General features: G+C 34.6%; 1 protein-coding gene across 4 annotated transcripts in view; it reads right to left on the reverse strand.

Moving 5' to 3' along the window:
- FSTL5 (follistatin like 5) overlaps positions 1-12,985 on the reverse strand; it is a 788,412-nt gene extending 775,427 nt beyond the window's left edge. For all 4 annotated transcript variants that reach the window (XM_021101310.2, XM_021101308.2, XM_021101309.2 and 1 more), the window contains exon 1: positions 12,572-12,985. The gene's annotated coding sequence lies outside the window, so the exon portion shown is untranslated. The remainder of the gene's footprint in view (positions 1-12,571) is intronic.
- Between the last annotated feature and the right edge of the window lie 4,668 nt (positions 12,986-17,653).

The following is a 17,653-nucleotide window of genomic DNA, read 5'->3' on the forward strand; positions in this document are numbered from 1 at the left end:
AGCAACATGGGATCCAAACCACTTCTTCAACCTACACCACAGTTCACAGCAACGCCAGATCCTTAACCCACTGAGTGAGGCCAGGGATTGAACCTGCTCCTCATGGACGCTAGTAAGATTCGTTTCCTCTGAGCCACAATGCGAACTCCCTGTTTAGAATTTTAGATATTCAAGAGGTGAGTTACTCTGAAGAAATACTAATACACTTGAGAAATACAAATACTTTCTAGGAAAACATACTGAGCCTGGTATATTTTTATCGAAGATTTTAGACATTGGAAGAAAAAGCAGCTTGCATTGGGAATATAACACTGAACTCCAGGATTCTTTCTTTATAGACATTCATTCAACCTTTAACCTCCCCAAGAAGGCTTGGGTCCAGTCTCAATTCTACCTTAAAAGCTTTTCTAAAGCTCTAGTAAAACAATTTATACAGTGTCTAGAATTGTTCCTTAAACCAAATAATTGCCCAATAGACTAGTAGTAGTAGTAATGGTAGTAGTATTTTATAGACTCATAATTTCATTGATTCTGAAAAATTGACTTTCTCTTAGATAACATTCAAAGAACATACAAGAAGATTTACAACAGAATTATTTTGTAAAAATCACATTAAAGCATCACGTTCACTAATAAGCAAATGTAAATAAAATACTAAAAGTGCAATTGTCACTCAAATCAAGAATATCGTAACACAGAACACTTCGGTCAAATATATCAAATGGGGAGTTCCAGTTGTGACGCAGCAGAAATGAATTCGACTAGTATCCATGAGAATACAGGTTCTATCCCCGGCCTCCCTTGGTGGGTTAAGGATCCTGAATTGTCCTGAGCTGTGGTGTAGGTCGCAGATTCGGCTCGGATCTTGCATTGCTGTGGCTGTAGTGTAGGCCAACAGCTGTAGCTCTGATTCAACCCCTAGCCTGGAAACTTACATATGCCTCAAGTGTGGCCCTGAATAGCCAAAAACAAAAACAAACAAACAAACAAAACAAAACACTTAAGTGTTTCTAGGCTAAGTATTTTGAAGTATTAATTTTAGAAAATATATGACAATAGGTATCTCTAATCTTAAGAATGATCAAGTGATTTTACCCCTTAGGAAATTTTATAACAACAAAGCTTTGGATGGATTTCAAACATACATTTAAAGAGTATGCACATCACATAATGTTCATATAAAAACTGTGTTCCAATATTTTACAAATCGAACCCATTTACCTTCTGTTATAAATAGGACAAATACATTTAAAGAGAATAAATCATGAATTTCATGACTTCAAAAAGATTACTTTTCCCTTAAAAGTATATTTAAAAGTATCTTTATTTCCCATATGGAAAGAATTTTATTTTTTTTGCCTTTTATTTTTTTGCTCCTGCGGCATATGGAGGTTCCCAGGCTCGGGGTTGAGTCGGAGCTGTAACTGCCGGCCTTCACCAGAGCCATAGCAACGCAGGATCCTAGCTGCGTCTGTGACCCACACCACAACTCACGGCAATGCTGGATTCTTAACCCACTGATCAAGGCCAGGGATTGAACCCGCAACCTCATGGTTCCTGGTCGGATTCGTTAACCACTGCGCCACGATGGCAGCTCCTCATATGCGAAGACTTTTTGAAGAAAAGCACAGTATAATTAGAAAGCCAGTAAAGAAATATCTTTGATACCTTCCTAAGCTCCCACTACCAATTTTCAGACAGTGGTTAACCTAAGTGAAATGTTCACCAAAACATATATAATTAACGAGCTGTCCACTGGAGTGCTGGCATCCAGAGCAGATTTCACAGCTGGGCACACACTCCTACTCCAGACATTGCCAGTTAAGTTGTACCATTTGTGTACAGACAGGGCAGTACTTGCTGAAAGCCCTTCCCCTTCCTTAGGTCTCAGGACACTTAGGGAATAGGATAACTGCCAAAAGAAAATAAACTGGGAGGGCATTTCTTTGAAATTTTGTTGTCATGAATTGTAAATACGTACAATTAAAATGCAAAGCATCTTCTAAAAATTGTTCTCTTCATTTTTTTTTTTTAGTTCAATCAATGATAGCTTCATGAGAAAACTCACCAAAGGAAATTAGTCACGCAACGCATTGGAAGAAACTGTGAAAGTTTCTTCAGGCCTTACTTTTTTGTAAATGCACAATTTTCTGAGATTTGGCCAAAGGATCAAGACAGTGTGCATCTAACTGTTGCACTCATTTTGTCAGGTTGTGTATGTATTTTTATTACATTTATCTTACACTACTTTTTCCTTACATAGTCCCATGATGTTACATCTTTTGGTAAAAAGGACCATACTTACATAATAATTGAGAAATACTGTAGTTTCTGAAGCATGTACACAAACCCAAAATGCATTCTAAGCATTCCACTTTCCTTAATAATGCCATAGTGTCTGGGATAATGAATCATTTTATGTAAATACAAGCCCATTGGACCACTGCCTCAAAGGAAGACAGGTTTCAGAGCACTGAAGTTTTTTATGAAGAAACATGAAGCTCTGAACAAATAAAATCCACAATGCACAAAGATTACAAACTAATTTTTAGATTAGCACTAAGTGTCATAATTTAGATGCAAAACGCTCTGTATAGTGTCTTTAAAAGTGACAAGAAAAACTAATCTAAATAATATATTTTAAACATATTTTAGTACCAAACAAAAAGGAAAGCTAATTTTCATTCATGAAAAAAATAACAAAAGAATATTTTTATTAGAGTATAAAAAAATAATATTTTTCCTACTAGGAGTCTTTGGGGTTTTGACAATAATCTGACATTATGAAGATTGAGAGAGATATTTTAAAGAAGGCATCTAAAAGACCAACAGGTACATGAAAAGCTGCTCAGCATCACTAACCATTAGGGAAATGCATATCAAAACCAGAAGGAGATCGCCTCACCTCACACTTGTTAGGATGAGCAGTATCAAAAAGACAAAAAATAACCAGTACTGGAGAGGATGTGGAAAAAAGGAAATCTTTGTGCACCATTGATAGAAACGAAAATTGGTGTAGCCACTATGAAAAACAGTATGGAGATTCCTCAAAAAATTAAAAATATAATTTCCATATGATCCAGGAATCCCACTTTGGGGTATTAATCCATAAGAATTGAAAACAGGATCTCAAAGAGATATTTGCACATCCATGGTCATTGCAGTGTTACTCACAATAGCTATATGTGATGCTAGCTTTTCAGAAACTATTTAATGAGTACCTTAGCTTAGCAGAGATGGCACCTATGATGACCACTATCTTAGGTAGCACCCTTATCCTTTGGTACTCCTTTCCCTGTTCTACTTTTTATCACAACACTGATCAATACCAGACATTACTCTTTGTCTTCATTGGTTTGCTTGTGGTCTATCTTTCTATAGAAAGAATAGAGCAGGAACTTTATCTCTTTCATTCCCACTCAACCTCCAGCAGCTGAAAGGGCACCTGGAACATAGTAGGTACTTAATCAATGTTGTTGAATGGATAACACATTTTACAGTAAACATGATCTTAAGATTTTAATAAAAATTATTGTTTAATTGAATTTATACACTAGGTAATTTTCTTTCACTTTTATCAAAATAAACTACCTTAAATGTATATAAACTATAAAATGTATAAATCCAATGAATTTTTTTATATAGTTAGCTAGTAAAGTTTATTTTTTAATTATTATCAACATTTATATCAAACGATCAAGAACAAAGTTATTGTGATCACATTTTCTTTTGAAAATGACTTTCTTCTAAAGTGTGAAATGTTTCTTTCAAAGTAAAAAAAAGTAAATTTATTGTATTTTTCCAAAACAGCGAATGAAAATATTATTTTCACACTGTATATAATTTCTATATCACCTGTAAGAAAGATATTAAATATAAATTTCTGGAGTTCCCGTTGTGGCGCAGTGGTTAATGAATCCAACTAGGAACCAGGAGTTTGCGGGTTTGATCCCTGGCCTTGTTTGGTGGGTTAAGGATCCAATGTTGCCATGAGCTGTGGTGTACATTGCAGACATGGCTCGGATCTGGTGTTGCTGTGGCTCTGGTGTAGGCCGGTGGCTACAGCTCCAATTAGACCCCTAGCCTGGGAACCTCCATGTGCCACGGGAACAGCCCTAGAAAAGGCAAAAAGACAAAAAAAAAAAAATTCTGATTTGGATGGAAAGATTCCATATTGAACAAAAGATGGTAATAATTTTAAAATAGCTTTATGAGGTTTTCAGTAACTTGAGAATCAAATACAAAAACATGAAAACAGAACAGATTATCAAAATCTAAAATAAAAATATTAACCAAACTATGAGTACAAATTTATGACAGTCTTACATATGCAAAACACTGTACCAATTTATTATAAACTTATGTGTATAAAAACACTAAATAACAGAAGCAAACATCAAAAGAACAAACTTCAATGAGTATTCAATAATAACATGTATTTGAAAGAGTGTTCAACTACAAAGATTTTTATGCATGGAAAGAATTCTTAGACTTCTTTCTTTAGAAAGATATTAAGATTAATTGGGTAGAACAACCTAAGACAGATTTTAAAATCCCAAAGCAATGTCAAACTGCCCACTGCATATAACCCTGGTCATAAATGCTGGGGAGGAGAAAGAAGTGTTCAGAGGCACCTCAGTAATTAAGACTCTCAAATTCAAGTAGAAATTGAGCCAGATCTGGTAAACAGAATTCTAATGTTAATCCTAGTGACCCACATTCTCATATAAACCACCTCTCTTTGTCTGTAAGCAGAATATTTACCTTCCTTTTGACAAACAGAATATGGTGAAGGTGATGTGAGATTGCCCTGCTGGATATGTTATGCTCTATGGCAAAGAGGAGAGATTCTAAAATGTAATTAAGGTTTTAAATCAGTTTGATTTATGTATATCAAAAAGGAGATTATTCTCACTGGACTCAACCTAATAAGGTTTATTTTAGAGAAAAGCATTTCTGGAGGTCAGAATGAAGAAATCAGTGACATTCTTTATGGCCTTGAAGAAACAATTCCCTGAGAGTTCTGAGTTGCAGAGAAATAAATCCTACCAACAGCCTGGAGGAGGAAGCTGAGACTCAAAATAAGAGCCCCACCCTGGATGAAACCTTGATGTAAGTCCTAAGCGGAGAACCCAGCTAGCCTGTACCTAGACTTGTGATCTGGGGAAACAGTGAGATAGTAACAGTTTAAACCTGTAAGATTACAGTAATTTTATGCAACAATCTAAAACACATACATGTAAAAAATGGATATCTTGGTGATATTCAGGGTGACACTGGCATGACATTTGTTGCCATAAGAACCGCAGAGACTATAAAGTACACATAAGCACCATAGCTCTTAAAATGTGAGAAAACTTGGCTGCATAAAGGGCTGTTTGTAGGTTGGGATTCTTAAAAATCCAACAGTCCAGATAAGGCCTTATACTTACAGAGAAAGTATCATGCTTTATATTTTGAACTATCTGTTTTACAAATATGCACTGCACATATGAGAAAACTGAAAATCAGACTGATTGCTTGCAGGCTGTAGAGCCAATTAGAAGGATTTTGAAAACAAGTAGAATTTCAACTTAATACAGTAAAAATTAGGGATCCACTGATGATTTTGCAACACAGTGACATTTGAAAGCTTGCTTTAATCAAAAGGAATCTGGAAGAGGTAAGAAGTCTGCATCAGCAGAGCATAACAATTGTGAACATGCAGCTGTTTTACACAGAGCTCGGTCTGAGTCCCAGCCCTGTGGGCAGCATAACTCTATAAGCTTTGGTCTCTCAGTATCTGTCTCATAGAGTATTGTGTATATGAAGTGAAATAATGTTTGTAATTACTTAACATCTTTCATGGTAGGTTAGAAATCATCAAAAATTGCACTTGCCATTATAATTCTTAGTTATTATTACTGCAGGAAGAAATAATAAGTAGAAAGATCAATGCAGAAAATATTAAAATAATTCTGGTTAAGATGGGGCAGTCTAGGTCAGGGTATAATAAGAGGAGAGAATAGAAAATAGAGAATTGGATAAAGCTACATTACACAGGGAAGAACGTCAGAATTTGGACACACTGCATAACAAGAATGATAATTTAAAATGTGCATGAATTTTCAGATCTAGGTGAATGGGAAAAAGTTGTCTTTGAGAGGCAGAAAAATCAGGATGGGGGACCATGTAAGGGATGCAATGATGAGTTCTTGGAGTTTGTCCTGTCAGCATGAAATCAGAGTAAAAAAGTCTAGCAGGCCTTTGTAAATATATTTATGGAGTTCAAATGGGGACCAGAGCTCTAGATATGGAAGATATCTGTGAAGAGAGAAAAATTGTACCTGTTGGAGTGACTAGTCTTCCTGCAGGCCTCCAGAGAGAGAATGAGGAACGGTGAATAGATACAAAACAGGGCAAGACATTTCAAAATTAAAAACTTTTATGCCAGGCTTTATTTCAAGACAAAACCACTGGGGGTTGCGAATCAACATAAAAAAGGTTTGATAAAAGCCCTATAAATCTTTCTACATTTAAAATTAAATGTTGTCCACAAATCAAACTTTTCTATCACCTTTGGGATCCATTTAATAAGGATAACCCAGACTTGGATAATGAGGATTCCTTAGAGAATCTGATGCAACTGTGTGGCCCTGTGGGGCTGTGTTATTCTTACTGCCACCAGGACCCACCTCTTCCACTCAGAAAACCTAAATGCTATGTGACATCAAAGACCATTGGTTTCTGGAGAACATTTCCCTTTGTACCGCAAATAGAAAAACAATAGACTAAAGTATGTAATATATCCTAGGTGTTCAAGAGCCCACTTAAGACTATCTGTCGTGCTTCCAAATGACTAATTTTAGTTTGATTATTTTATTTCACCTCTTAGACTATTTGAAATATTAGCAACTAACTAGTCTGAGGTTTAACCATGAGTAGCAGTTGATAACTCAACTCAAGTGGGAAATCACTTGAACTTCAGTACAGGATGTATTTGTATTTGAATTAGGTGTCCAGGAGGACACTTTAGAGAATAAAACAAAAACAAACTTGACCTCTTAGTGAATTAGTCTATTACACTTTTTCTTAATCTATTTGAGATAGAAAAGGAAATGTCTGTTGCTAAAATTATAGTTTATGAGATTGGATAATGTAGTGCTTTTATAACATTAAATGCAGAGGAAAAACTCCTTAAGACTTTTGATATTCTACATTCTAAAGCGTGTGTACTAAAAAATGTATGACATACCATCATTTCAACAAAACTTAATCACGAAGGGAGAGTTAGAGCAAGAAAGGAGAAAGTGGCATTCACATTTAGTAAAGAAAGTATGGAGAAAAGTGTAGCTTTGAATAAGACAGAGCCACTTGAATATTTGACCTAAACAGAGGTTCTAAGAGCAGACAGTGTAGAGACAAGAAGGGTGAACCTGATACACCTATTCCTAGTTATACGACCATCAGCTAGACATGTAGAAAGCTTTGATCTGAGTGTCTGCTTTCTTATAGCTAAAATGGAGATAACAGAAACTTTTACATGATTATGTAAATGTAAAGTGGCTTATATAGATAAAATGACCTGATACGGATAGAATGCAGATGTACACATATTAATACTTTTAATATATTGTTTCCTATAATATTCGTCTTCTTCAATAGGCAAATGCAGGCTCAGAGACTGCATGCTGAGGTATCAATATCAGATATCATGATAAGTAATATATCATGAGATGTCAGAAATGTTTACCAGTAGCAGCTCACTGGCCCTCTTTCTTTAGAAAGATGAATGGGACCACTTCCTTAATCATGCATAAGACAGTCCAGAGTCTGGCTGACACCCAAGGTCATGAAAATTCCTGTGATTCTGAGAAAAAGGGCGCACATAACCATAAAGGGCATGGGGGCATTTGTTACTTCATGTGTGTAAGAACTCTTACTTTGAAAGTTTTGGAAATTAGAAAATATAAGACTTTGCTGGTCATTAAAACACTATCTAAAGTGTTTGGTGGAAATGGTGCAACCATGAAAGGCAAATTATTTCCATTTCATCATCATCATCTTTGGGGAACATAGTTCACACCTGTATGTTTTAATTGCTACTGTCTGTATATCTTAATTGCTACCTTGTTGCTGCCTGATCGAAGAAAACATATCGATAAAGAGTTTTTCTTAACTGTCAATTATAGTGAATATAATTAAATAAAACTCAATGAAAAGTTTATTTTCAAAATGTTTGCATTGTACTTTAGATTGTTAACCGTGCTATGAACCAGTTATGAGATGGAATAATATTCTTTGTTTTGACATGCAAATAAACTCACTAAGTAACTACTTTGCTTTAGAGATTTTTATAATTTGAAACCAAAAACTGCATAAAATTAATTACTCAGTTTTAAAGCAAGAAAGTTTAGAGTTAAGCTGCTCTTCTTGCCACATTTCACCATACCTATGTATGAAAACACTAACACACAAATCACAAAACTATTTTAAGTGTGGGGATATGCAGGCTCTGTTCCTTAGAAGTACAAACTTATATGTTCCTTTTAGAGATAAGAACTTTCAAATTCCTATCATTGCTAATATATTTTGCAGAATCGGGGGAGTACTATAATCTCTTCATTGTGTGCACATTTGTTCTGTTTCTTATTCCTGGAGAATTTTTGTTTCCAATTATTCCTTCCATTGCCAATTATCATGAGATCCTCTGAATGACATTTTCATTAGAAAAAAAAAAAAAACCTTGCATGTGCTCAAGTATACTAGCCTAAAGAAAAATAACAATAGTTAGAAAACACATTTGCCACTGCAATCATTATAACTTAGTATGCAAATTTATTTATATTAAGTAGCATTTCTTGAACTTGCATGTTCCAGATCATTCCCACACTGAATGTATATGGTAGAGTAGAAGTTAGCAAAAAATTATATATGTAATTAAATATATAATTAGATAGGTAGATAATGTGTGTATATACATTGTGTATATATATATATAAGCATGTATATATACACTTACACATACCCATTATTGTAAATACTATGCTATTGCTTAATTCTTGTTCTTTCATAAGTGCATACTAAAATTCATTAGAATTCTTAATTTATCAAAAACACTATCTCATCTATTATAACAATATTAAATTATTCAATACCAAGGTGATTAAAGAACAAAGGGACCAATTGTTTTGTTATGTGCTGACCAATTTAATGAGAAAATTGGCATTTTCCACAAGGGACCGTACAGCTCACCTTAAGTAGACTATGCCCAAAGGACACTGGAGGTTTTGAATCAGATGGTGATTAAGTTTCATAGAGACTAATTAGTCACATGGCTGTTACAATGACGTTAACAACAGGAAGTATTTTTCTAGCCTATTAATTCACAAGAGTCTGCTGAACTTTATAGCATGGCAAGTAACAAAATATACTAGAGATGAGATGTTTATTATGGGCTAATATGAATGATTAATAGGAACACATTATTCAAAGTATGTTAGTTTCATGGATAAATTAGTATTAAATATGAAAAAAACATAGTTGAAAGAAAATTCTCAATAAATTTTTCAATATATTTTTAAAAGTTACTTTTAAAAATTTGAATCATTAAAACCCTTTAGCCTATTTCGAGTTCATTATTACTTTCTTTATTTATCTCTTGTACATGTTAATACATTTTTAAAAAGAAAGCATGGTATAGCCTTAACATAAACTCAAATTGTTTCACCTTTACCTTAAGTTACAACAAACATAGATATTTATTAATCATATTTGGAAGGAAAGAGAAGACATCTATCCAGCAATATGATTTTTAAAATGTTTTGTCCAGATTAATAAGCTTTGAGAAACTGAGTAACAATAAAGACAAAAACTTGAATATGTCATGTGACATAAAATTTTTTCAATAATTCATCTATATACTTTGTAAAAGTTCATCATCTGAAAGTAACAAGTGCTTTATACAATTGCAGTGCCTATAAAGTAAAATGAATTAATGTTTTAGCAGGCTCTTCACTGTGGTATTTAATTCTCCCTTGAATCTCATATGGACAAGTTATAACTATAAAATGTGGTCATTTCTTTGTGGAGCAAAGGATTAATGAAGGAATATCACATCTGAAAAGCTTTAATGGTTATCTTCAAAGTTGGCAATTTTTTTTGTTTAAAGTTGGAATTGTATTTTGTATCCAAATAGTATCTTCTATGTGCTAAGCTTGGCCTTATTAAGCTTACTTAATTGTACTTCGCCTCAGAATTAATATATAAAAGCTAAATGTGTAAAAAATTTCAGGGCAAAATGCTTTGAGTATTCTAAATTTGCATCTAACCTACCTTACTGGTTTCATCATTTCCAATAACACATTTTGATTTTGGTGTTTCACTATTTCATTGTGACAACTCTGACCTTCATCTAAAAGAATTTCAGGTATTGGCAGTTAAAGCTTTACTGCTTTTACCTGAACAAAGATATATATCTTGGAAAACTTTATAGAAAAACAAGTGAATGGGACACTCATTGAGGTGCACATGGTGTTTGTATATGTTATTACTTTTAAAGTAAGATACACTGCAGTCTCTGCTGGCCAACCATTCCATGTACACACCTGGCACTCTACCCAACATTCTGTGATGGTTTATATGGGAAAAGAATCTGAAAAAGAATGAACGTGTGTATGTGTATAACTGAATCACTTGTGCAACAGAAATTATCACGACATTGTAAATCAACTATATTTCAATAAAACTTCAAAAAATAAAGTTATGAAATTAAAATGTATACTAATGTTTCAAAATAATAAATAAAATAAACAAAAATAAAACCCATAATTCTGTTTAAAATTCCATAGGCTGAGTATTTATACCAATATGATTAGTTTTAAAAAGAAAAGCTCAAAATGTACAGAAGACAGAATGGCTATACAATTCAAAGAGACTGTCTCATACAAGCTTCATGGCACAGTGTTCTATTTATTTTACTTTGCTTTTCTACCTGCCTAGTTCTTAAAAATTTCTATCACTATTTAACATAAGCTAACATACTGACAGGACTCCTACAAAGAACATCTGCTTAGGGTAAAACATGAGAAGAGCTAAAAGAGTTTTATATTTGACCTCTAGTGTTTGCAATAATATCCATTTTGTGTAATAGTCACTCTCATGTAGGATTGTGCTGATAGGAAAGCGAAAAATCTCTACCCAGAGGAATTATTTGAAATTGTAAACTCTACACTTAAAGTTTATCCTTGTAAGTGTAATGCAAGCAGAATAGAGATTTTCACGATGATTAAAAGTATACAAACATTTAAACCTACCTTAGTGTACTTTTTAGTTGCTGAAAAACATAGCCCAGCTGAACAATATTTATTGTCTGAAATAGCTCATATTCCACCCATTCCTATTAATAAAGGACACCCAACTTCAATTGAACTCTCTTCCTGGAATGTAAAGCAACCTCTCCCATGTCTCCCTAGCCATCATTTATACTTAATCTAATGTCACTAAATGACATGAATGAAAGCACATAATATCATTTATCAAACCACCATGGCTATCAATAAAGTCATGAATAGTAATAGAAGTACACAGGACACCAGCTAACTTCTATCATTTAATATTTCTTCACTATGAGAAGTACTATTCACTGGTTTTCTGCACTGAATTCTTTCTCCATACACAATCCAAACAACTGACAAAAGGAACATAGCTTCAAAAGAAAATCTCCTAAGTAAAGTAAAGCTCTCTGTTAAGCATGCAAGAGGTTAAACATTGCTGAAATAGCGAGATATTTCCTCAGCCCACGCTTCCCAGTTCCATTCAATTACCAGCAGCAGTAGCGACTATAATACAAGCTAATACCGTATTATTAAATCAGAGCTGCCCATTTACATCCACCTCTAACCTGAGGGGGTGAGGAGGGGATGACATTCACTAGTCAACAGCAGAACAAACAGCCCTCAACTTGGAAATACACATGACCTTGGCCTGTAGCCTTCTCAGAGACCAAGTTTCACAAGTTTTATTTGGATCTACTGCATAACAACACATCTAAATGAACCAAGCATGGTACAAATGCTCCTATCCCTACCACCTCCCCTCCAAAATAATTTTAAGAGAGCTGGCACTTTGCAGTCTATGCTTTAGATACTAGCGGTAATCCTGATTTTTTCAGAGATTAATCCACTCACATATTTTTTAAGGTTACACTTGTTTTAAACAACTTGGTTGATTTATTTCATGCCATGTACTAACATATTTGAGGACTTGCATTGAATGTTCCTGTTCCCTCAGACATGCTGGAAGTTGCCAACAAATTTATTTTTATAAAGCAAGATGCAACATGATGCCATCAACTTCAGATGCAAACAAACAAAAAACCCCTCAACTTCCCCTCTAGAATCTAGTACATAAACACAGCAGACGTTCTTGTAATAGTAATGATCATAATAAATATTAAAATAATCATTGCAGTCATTGCCAACTGTCCCGTTTCAAATTATGAAAATAATCGTAACTTGCTCTTAAATTTTTGTATGATAGTCGGCATTTCTCCCCCATTTGTAAAAATGTATAATGATGTTATTTTTCTTACCTTATTTCAACAGTCAAAAAAGTCTCCCAGAAAGATTCTTAAACGGTGTGGATTGGTGAATCACAGTACTACTACTAATAATAATAAATAATAATAAATTTTAAAAAAACCTAAAAAGATAAGCTTAGCTGGGAAAAGATGTAAATAGTTTGGTCTGAAACTATAGAAATTCCCGAAGTCACGCCTGAATGGGCGCCCAGGCGGCAGAGGACTCTTTCCCACGTCCGAAACCACACTCCTTTGTCAAGTTGATAGGGTCCAGCAGGTAAAGAGGGTCGTCAGGGCACAGGGGGTGCTAGAGGGCGTTGTCTCGAGGTATGGGAACACGGGTCCGCTGATGCCCCAGGTTCAGCACCGGCCGCGCGTGGACAGCACCCGTTCCGCTCACCTCCAGTTTTTCTCAGTCACTGAACCAGGCTGATTCTCGCGCCTCCTCCCTATCAGAGGCTGCTGCCACTCAACCCGGGTGCGCCCCGCCCCACCATCTGACGCAACGGTTTTGCATAGCCGTTCTCGGGAGGTGCGCTGCCTCCCCCTCCGCTGGGCTTCTGCTGGGGTCAGCTGGGGCGGTGGGGGAGACGGAATGCAGACTGAGGATCTGCGTGGGCATCACTGGACTTCACGATCCATCACTACCAGCCCTGAAGAAGCCAAATGCTCTCGGTTCATCTGGAGCTGTGGCTGCGCGGGGACCGCCGCTTCTGTGCTCTCCAAGACCTTCTGGCAGCTCCAGCGGGAGGACTGAGTGGAGGGGGCAATGGAACACCGGGGACGGGCTGAGGGACGGTGGAGAAGGACAGGGGACCAGAGGATCAGGGGACAGAAGGAATCCGTGCTACCACCTCGGAATGTGGGGGGGAATTCTTTTGATCTTCCTAGCCGAACTTCTCTCCTTCTCCCTGCCATTTGTTTACTGGAAACGGTGTGCTTAATGTTTAGTTCCCTTTCCTCGGTTCACGAAACTGAGAGAGGAATCACTGCAGCAGAAACTTGCTCCGGAGGAAAAAAGAAAATGCTCTGAGTGCTAGGAAAGCTTGCCGTACTTATTATCATCATTCGTCAACAGAATATTATCTTAATTTTTCTCTTTACATGAGCGATGCATAGCATAGATCAGACTTCAGATGTGTTCCTATAAAATCTGCGGAACCCTCACTCTCATTCTCATGATTTGAATATACTGTCAAGTTAAATGGAGTTCCAGGGTTAAAAACATCCTTTAGTAATGAAAAAAAGTGAGAGTTCTCAAATCCAGGGTCCATTGCCAAAATCCTGAAGGTTATGCAATATTTATTATGTCTAATATATCAATTGCTCTATGAAAGATGGGGTCTGCTGAAAGCATTTCACAGCCTTTAGCAGTTCTTTCAGTATATGTGATGTTTCCAGTCCCAGTGAGGCTTTGACAGCAAGAGAAAGGGAGGGTGGGGGTTGCCATGCCAGCTTCCTGACTGCTTAACCTTGTAAGCTAACACTTTTAGTCAACTGAAATGATCAATCATCCCAAAGGGTCATTATTCACACACTAGCCACATGTCCCACCTTCAGCCATCAGGAAGTACTTGTAAAAAGAAATGGACAAATAAAATTAAGCCTACATCTTCTTAAGTTGGATAAAATATTTTTCATTTTTCATTCTTTTTTTTTTTACAAAAAGCTGTTTATTCAGGAGATTTCAAAGCATTGTCTTTCATCAAAATGCATGCATACTGATATGTGTCATCATATTCCCGAAACTAAAGTAGTTGTATTCTGGATTCACTTGCAGTGTTTTCAGCGACTCTGATGAAATGAATTCACTTGTTTATTTTCTCATCAGCAAAAATAATAAATTTAATTTTCTACAATGTTGAAGACATTATTTCAGGAAGCATCTTTATTTTGTGGGCATTTACACCAAAGTTACTACTTAATAGTTATTAAAATGGGAACAAAAATTGAGGAAAAAATCGTATTTTTGCTTTGGAGGGAACTTTTATTTTTCTACTTTTTATCTACATGAACTTTCTTTTCAGCTTAATCCCTGACTTCGTCAATTTCTTTCCCAAATCTTCAATATTCTAAGAATATCCCTCCAACACATCTAGACTAGACCATCATATTTTGTATTCCAAGTGATCTGCAATGGTTTATTTTCTTCTGACAACATTGATTTTATGTGTATATGTAAATGACAGGTACCATGCCTTCTTGCACTAATCAGTACACACACACACACACACACACACACACATTCTAAAAGTCCTTCAATTCCTTAAATGATTTGAGTAATGATTTTATTATTAGGTACGTCATAGTAGGGCATGAGATGACATTTGGGGGAAGATGGCTACTTAACAACTACAGTTACAGTGGACCAATTGAAGAGCCTATTTTTAGGCTGATTGAAACATGCAGGTTTTTCCTTCTTTGGAAATTTCACATGACACATTTTGGTCTGCTTCATGCCAATCTGCCAAAATGTCAGAGAAGACTTAAAAAGTTCATAGTGGAAATATATAAAGTACATTATAAGAATTCTTATGTATCATATATTGTTTAATAGACACTATGTTTCAGTTCACTCCAGTGATCATAATGTTCTAGGCTATGAATTCAATTATGGCAAGTGTTAATATTCAAAAACCCAAAGGGATGAAACTGAAAAAAAAAAAAAAACTATGTTTCTAATATGAAAAGAAAAAAAAAAGACCATTTTCTCATTGTCTCTAAAAATGAGAGAGAAACAGAGAAGGAAAGAAGAAAAGAAAAAAAATGAACTATTTTGGCGTACATGCAAGGAGATGCGTATATACAGAAAAGTCATGGGAGGGCTGCACCCTCCTAGGGAATTCCAGGTTTTGTTCTTTCCTAATTGGCTATGGACTAAGAGCCAGCCATTCTTTCATCATATTCACCATTTTTAAAATTTGGGGGTTATACTCTTATCTCTAAAGTCCTTTACATATCTGCCATTCTAAGATTTTACATTAGAATTCAAACATTTCAAAAATGTTTATATTGGAATTCAATATCTTAAGAACTTTCCCTTTAGATGGGAAAAATTGACATCTGATATTAAGACTGTGAAAATGATACCATCAACTAATTAATTTGGGAGGTGTGAAACGGGCATGATTGACTAAGACCAAGGATGAGGCAAAGACAAAATAAAATTTTACCTACCAAAGATGAAACTAAGAGAAGATTTAATGGGTCTGTTAAAGTAGTCACTTATGTTTACATAAGCAATATTAAAATATTCTCTTATAGTCACACATATAATTATGGTTTAAGATATTCGAAGTAATTTTAAGAACAGCAATAAGATGCCAGACTTGCAGAAAGTGACTGGATTGATTTTTTTTTTTTTTTGGTAAATTATCACTGGAAAGATGAGAAAAATATTAAGTAAATAAACTCAAGGAAAATATCTTTAGGGCTGCATGGCCAACATCTACTAAAGAACTTTATTTTAGGTAATTTACATGAACATATTAAAATGTAACAGAAATTATGAAGCTCATTGAATTGTTGTTGTCTTTTGAGTGTGTTCTTATACTGGTCTGAGAGATTTACCTTTTAATCATATTGCTTTCAGTTCTTTATTTTTGGACTCCTGTAGTGTCATCAAATTTTACAAGCTCCTTTTCAAATTATAATTATTCTCATTTATTTGTAGTACATTAAAATTATAAATACTCTAAGCATAATGACAGTGTATGCATTGTTAATTTTTCCTTTTGAATCAATTATGTGGAGGTTTGTTGAGAATTAAGAACATGCTTTTGGAGAAGCAAAGTTTCACTACTTCGTGCTAGGTAATTGTCCCTCTTAATTTTGGAGAATCAAAATAAATCAGAGCCAGGAAAAAAAAAAATAGACATAGGACCAAACTTTCTTTAATTAAAGAGACCATAAGCTTACAACATAAGAAGAAAATGTATCTATGTTAGAAGCTTTAAATCTCTTCAATGTGGGCTCCTATATGATAATGCTTTCTCCTGATACATACATACACATGTTTTAAAGAATGGAGAACTAACAATTAGTTCTCATGAGAAAAAGAATTTCTGAAATTTAATGTATATCCTTAACTTTCGGTCTTTTAATGCAATTCCAAATATTAAATATGCAGTGTTTAACAGTATTATTTGAATATTTGTACCTTAAAAATATATATTCCTTTCCTTACTTCCTCTTTGATTTTTCTTCCTTACTTTAATTATGTCCTTCCCTTCCTCCTTTCTAACTCTTGTTGCATTAGAACATTTCTCTCTATGTATCTTTTATTGATAAAACATTTATTAGTGATATGTCTGTTGGGTTACAAGACATTTAAATACATGATCATGTTTTGGAATGGAATGGTACAATGCATTTATATCTAAATATCATAGCTACCCCAGCTTTGTGTGGGGGGTGCTCTGAAGAGGATTTTCAAGTATATTTTCTTTAAAATGTAGACAGAAGGTCTGGAATATACATAAGAATCAAATCCTCAATACTAATATATAAAGAAAGCTACAGACTGAAGAACATTTTTGAGTCACACATATAAACGTTTAATCTAAGTCATATGTCCAATCAACTGCATAGTCTATATGAGATCGTATTAATTTAACTTTTAAAACTTTCAAATATATGCATAAAATTTAGACAATGTTTTGTTTTATTGTCTCCACTGTCTATCATAGTGCAAGAATTGTGTCAGTTTTGGATAATAGATTTTTACATTTAACTTTAACACAGAGATGACACACTAAGAAAGACTATTTTTATTTTTAATCATGAACTCATCATCAAAATGGTACATTTCATTAATGATTAGAGAACTTTTGTAGAAATATGCTAAAATTTGTATATGAATCTTTATTCTACCCCTCAAACTCTCAGATCAATGTACTTAAGGACTCTTCAATTCTCATTGTATAAACAGGCTTTTGAAATTCTCCAAGGACCTGGGCACATGTATAATATGAATACAAGTTATAAGTTTAAGAAATTGGTTGATGTCAATCCATATTGAGTTAATATTATGTACAGATAGGTTAGAACAGGTTTCAAGAAGTGCTGCTAAACCAAAAGTCTAAAACCTACAGC

Source organism: Sus scrofa, chromosome 8 (assembly GCF_054392235.1).
Source record: "Sus scrofa isolate SSC_HxYL_T2T_F1_AM1 chromosome 8, Sscrofa_HxYL_maternal_Yorkshire_Landrace_v2.0, whole genome shotgun sequence".
Lineage (NCBI taxonomy): Eukaryota > Metazoa > Chordata > Mammalia > Artiodactyla > Suidae > Sus > Sus scrofa.